Raw genomic sequence first — 6,000 nt, forward strand, 5'->3', positions numbered from 1 at the left:
CATACCCCCCACTTTCCCCTCTGTCAGAGTAGCCGGCAAGAAGGAACTGAATGGGGGTTGGTCCAGTGGGGTCTTATATAGAGCACCATATCAGTGCCACTCCAGGGGGCTCCCCAGCCGGCCCGACAGGTAGCTGCTAGGGAAAAATTTTCCAACATCCGTGCACGTGGCACGCACACACACCTAACTGGAATAGATGTGAGCAACACATCTCGAAGAACAAAAGTTACAGAAAGGTGAGTAACTGTTTTTTGCTGGAAGTTACGGATTCCATGACTTCTGTGACTAAATCTTAGCCTTATTTATAATTAAGGATGTACAAAGGAAAAAAAGAAAAGCAATCACCACCCAATAGAAGTCCATTCAAACTTCTTCCAAGTGTACAATCTATGTTTGTGAGTATTGCCAGACTGAGAGCAGAGGCTGAAATCCACTAATAGTCCAAGTGTGCTCCTACTCATGTAATGGAGCCCTCACTGAGAGCTTTCTACTTGACAGTATACCTGAACTCATATTAGTGGCCTAACTTCTTGAGTTGGAAATAAAGATTTGAAAGCATTCTCAAATGAGAGGGAGCACGAATGAAAACTATAAGGCCAAGATGTCATTTCCATGTTCCAAGTGGGTTGTTGGAGATATTTTTAGTGTAACCCACTGCCAACATTATGATTTATATTTGAACATTTGAAGCAAATCCATCAATACTGAATGTTCTAAGCAGTGTGGCAGCTGGTAAAGAGATAATGAAAGCTGTAACTGAACTGTAGATGGTGTCAAGTTCAAACATAACAATATTTTTGATTGACAGAAAAAATCAACAGTGGCAGAATTCTGCCATCCCCATGTTATCTTTGTACTTTTCTCTCTTCATAGTCTCTTTTCATAATCTTTAAAAAAAATTCTACCTTTTATCATTCTGTTATCTTAGCTTCCAACCATATTATATTATCCAAGTTGTACCAACTCATTTTCCCCTGCAAAGTCATCAACCTTTCTAGCTGTTGCTTTGAAATACTCTCCCTCATTCCTAATCAAAGGCTTATCACAAAAGTCATGATTCTGATGATAAGATATAAACATTGAATAAAATGACATTGTGACATGAAGATATTGTAGACACAATGCAGTATGTGCTAGAGATCAAAAACGTCAGATTAAGGAGAGTCAGAATAGAGCTGATAGGAAAATGGAATTTCTGTCCCATGGGAAATTCCAAGATTTTGAAATTTTGTTTTGTCCTGAATTGGAACGTAAAGAAGAAATCTTGGAGATTTTTGTGAAATAAAATATTCTGAAATATCTTGTTTTGATCTTAATGAAATGTATAACGTATACACACACACCAACAGTTATGGGAACTTGATGCAGTCCCAGTAGCAAGGAAGGGAGACACAGCCAAGCAGCAATAGGTAGTTCCTCCACCTGGAATTCTCTGGCACCCATTGGCCAGCCGGGGGAGAGGCCTGAAGTGTCTTTCTGGATTTGGCTTATTAGATACATTATTTACATAGCAGCATAGCAGCAAATTGTGCTTTAGAATGTGCAAAATATATTAACCAAAGAACATGAGCTCCTGCTCCAAGAAGTTTGTATTCTAAAGGCACAAATAAGTGCAGCAGAGTGAGGAGAAATAGTTAGGCATAGAGGAGTTATATGTAGATGGTAGTTTCTGCAGGACAGAGGGAATTTCTAGGAGAGCTGAGCAATTTATTATAACTTATTGAGCAAATATTGCCTCTTTTTCTGTTTGTGAACTGTCCATAAGCAGCTTGTGGTTTTCTCAAATTTATTTATTTAAAATTGCCTGCCAGATAATTTATATGAATAATTCTTTGCTTTTGGAGAGTTTGTGGGCTGTTAATTCTGAATATTCAGTAGTCAAAATTTGAGACACAGCTGGTTTTGATTGGACTCATTCCAAAGGTTACCCAGCATTGTTTCTCTTTCTTTATTTATTAGATAGGCATAATACTTAGAACCAAGTTGCTGTTCATTTCCTCATGCCAGCTCTGCCTACTGCCACTGTCCTGCCCTTCTTTGTTGCTGTTATTAGTGTTTCAGAAAAGGGCAGATACAGACACACATGAGAACAGAAGTTCATCTGCCTTCCAGTTCTGATATGGTGCTAATAAGCAGCAGCTGCCTAACCCTTTCCCTTCTAGTTTAGCTCCACTGGATACCTCCAGATCTGGCAGCCCCTCTCCCTATGACCCCTCCACACTGACTATTGTTCCAATTGAGTGTGGAAATACAAAGTAACTTGTGCACAGCTGTGGCTGAGTTATGGGCAGTTACTAGATTCAAGCCATAATCTCTGAGTAACCTTAAAAAATCTTTAGTGCTCTAGTGTGGCAATCACATTACTGGTTTAATGTTTAATTTCTTCGTGTCCCCACAGAAATTTACTTTGCCACCCAAGTCCTGAAGTACATTTTCCGTTGTCCATCATTAGAATAATTTGAATGCAGATTTATCAGCTTTGCTCCAACTTGTCTGAATGGGCTATTCCTGTCCGTTGATGTACCCTCCAGCCCCGATTCTTTCATGGTATCTGTTAGCATCCAACAAGTAATCCTTGTATAGTTGCTTTGTATTCTGGCTGCCTCTCCTTGTCCCTCCATGCACATTGCTCTCCTTCCTCCATTAACTCATCTTGCCCTCCCCAATAGTTTGTTTAAAATTGGGGAGAATTAGGATTTTTAATCCTAGGACAGAGTGCCTTTCTATAAGTTTTTAGAATATGAAAGTGAACAGTTGTCACTTTTATTGCATTCCAAGGGTTATCTGCCATAAATAATTCATTCCCTTATTTCCCAGTATAGAGACCATTTCTGCCATATGGCCATAACTGAGAGTGAGCAGGTAGCTGGGAACACAGAGAGCAGAGTTCTGGACTAAATTCAGCAGGAGAAACCAGAAAAGAAGAGAAAATCTGTTTTTTGTCTCCATGGGGACAAAAATTTTAAGTCAAAGGAGGAAAAACACAGTCTTTTTTTTCTTTTTTTCCAGAAACAAGATAGATTTAGATAAGAGGACAAAGAAGCCAAACAGAAATGCAGCTGCAAGAGAAAGTGTTCTACTATGAACATATGAGGAAGTACATACAGGGCAAAAGGTAACTCGTGGGCCTCAGTATGTTCTTCAGTATAATGCCATTATGCAGGACAGCAGCAGCTCTTACAGAACTGCCCATACTCATGTTCCCAGGGCACTCCACCCCTTCTAGTGAACATGACAGAGAAAACTGGAACCCCAGGACATTCATTTTATCTCTGCATAGTCCAGAAACCATATTGTGTGGGAGTAGGGGGGTTATCCTAGATATTGCGGCTGACCTGCATATTGGTTGGTAAACAAAGTTAATTAGCGGCATTTCTATCTCTGCTAATTGCTCATGAAAAGTACTCTAAGTTAAAGTAAGACAATGCTGCTTAACAATTCCATAACTGTCCTAATCTAAAATGCTATAAATGAAAATGGTGATAAAAAGAATATTATAAGATAAAAGATATTAGGATAAAAAGAAAAGTATATGACGTAAACCCCACAACCAACTAGGAAAACAATTCTATTCAAGAACATCAAATGCTAACGTTTGATTGTGCTAGTTTTAGGCTTCAGCAAGATCCATCTCCACATGGCCCTCTGTATCTGTAAAGTATGAGCATAAAGGCCCAGATCCTCAAAGGTATTTAGGTGCCTAACTCCCACTGAAATCCTAAATACCTTTGCGGATCCAGGCTAAAGAGTCTCTGGATTGGTTCACAGGCCTGGCCCAGGAAGCGTTCACAACAGTCATAGAATCTAGTGGTACAGCTTGCCTGTTTGGTTGTGCATAGCTTGCTGCAAGGCCTGCAGCCTCCTCACTCCTTGGCATTTTAAACTTCTTACTCTTGCTTTCACAAATGTTATGCAGAATACGATAGGTAGATATTTTGTTACCCATGCTGGGTCAGTCTGTCAGCAGGCACCTCCACTTTGCTTTGAGCCTTCCCAGTGCCTGGTCTTTCATGCCCCTGTAGGTAGAGACTGTAGGTGGTTTGTATCTCAGAGCCCACAGTCATGCCTTCCATAGCTGTGGGTCTACAATCTAGCTTCTGCATCGGGAAGCCAGCAGAACTCAGTCAATTAATCTGTCTCCCCTGCATATTAGTTCAAAAGATATTACTCTAAATTGCTGCTAATTCTTTGAACACATTTGTGAAACAAATGTTTAGCATTAACCAGTAATGACTGGGAAAATAAGAGTTTCATTCCAACTGTTTAATGTTGCATGGCGATATCAGAATGAAAAGAAGCCATTTTACTGGGATGAACTGTTTGACTCAGAGCCTGCACAACAAAGAAAATAATTTTATTGGACTGGTTTAGCGTGCAGTACACGTTCATGTTATTTCAAGTTCACATACAGAATGGCAACCGCAAGAAATTGTCACTTGGTGGAGCTAGATTACTCTACAAATCGAATGCACTTTAAGAGATGCTTGCTTTAAAGGCCTCAAAGGAGAGTTTATAAATAGTACATAGGGGAAAAATACAAGGAATAGGGGATTTTAGCAAATCCTTTGGGGAATCAGAGTTTATATAGCCCTGGTTTTAATTACTCTACCACAGTAGAAGTAAAAGCCTTGTCTGTTGAGGGCAAAGGTTATCTTCTGCTAGCTGAGAGAACTGAGATTTCAGCAACTTGGGTGCAAAATTGTATAGAGCAAATTTACATGTCACATTTTTTCCAGAAGTAAAATTGAATTAAGTCCTGATTTTTAAAATTCAGTTGTTACTAAAACATATTGTATGTGTTTTTTTTTTAAATTGTTTTGCATGTGGAAATCTATTGCTGAAATGCCTTGTTAATGGAGGTTTTTTACCATCCTTCTGAATCCACTTCTCTAAATGTTCTTCACAAAATCAAGAAAGTCCCTCTGTTTACTTCCAGTTTAGGAACACAGAGCATCCTACCGACAACTCCTCTGTACCCTTCTGGAGTTAGCAATTGGGATAGGTAGGGATAGGGTCCAGAGTGACCTAGACAAATTGCAGGATTGGGCCAAAAGAAATCTGATGAGATTCAACAAGGACAAGTGCAGAGTTCTCATTTAGGAGGGAAGAATCCCATGAACCGCTACAGGCTGGGAACTGACTGGCTAAGCAGCAGTTCTGCAGAAAAGGACCTGAGGATTGCAGTGGATAAGAAGCTGGATATGAGTCAGCAAAGTGCCATTGTTGCCAAGAAGGCCAATGGCATATTGGGTTGTATTAGTAGGAGCAAACCCAGCAGATCAAGGGAAGTGATTATTCCCCTCTATTCGGCACTGGTGAGGCTACACCTGGAGTATTGCGTCCAGTTTTGGTCCCCCCACTACAGAAGGGATGTGGACAAATTGGAGAGAGTCCAGCAGAGGGCAACGGAAATGATTAGGGGGCTGGGGCACAGTAATTATGAGGAGAGACTGAGGGGACTGGGCTTATTTCATCGGCAAAAGAGAAGTGTTGGGGGGGGGATTCCAAAGAGGCTGGAGCTAGGCTTTTTTCACTGGTGGCGGATGACAGAACAAGAAGCAATGGTCTCAAGTTGCAGTGCGGGAGGTCGAGGTTGGATATTAGAAAACACTATTTCACTGGGAGGGTGGTGAAGCACTGGAATGGGTTACCTAGGGAGATGGTGGATCTCCTTCCTTAGAGGTTTTTAAAGCCCAGCTTGACAGAGCTTTGGCTGGGATGATTTAGTTGGTGTTGGTCCTGCTTTGAGCAGGGGATTGGACTAGATGACCTCTTGAGGTCTCTTCTAACCTTACTATTCTATTATTCTATTCCAAGAATTGTGCCCTGGAAAATATGTTTCTCTCTCTAACTACTCGTTCATATTTCCTTTAAAAAATTAATACCACTACTAGGGCATTGTCAGAGGTCAATTGGTCCTTTAAGGAGAGCCAAACTTATAACAGCTTTCTGAAGGCTCACCTAGGAGTAACTGGTTGTGCCAGGTGGCTGGTAATGGTC

The sequence above is a fragment of the Gopherus evgoodei genome, chromosome 2, assembly GCF_007399415.2.
Source record: "Gopherus evgoodei ecotype Sinaloan lineage chromosome 2, rGopEvg1_v1.p, whole genome shotgun sequence".
Lineage (NCBI taxonomy): Eukaryota > Metazoa > Chordata > Testudines > Testudinidae > Gopherus > Gopherus evgoodei.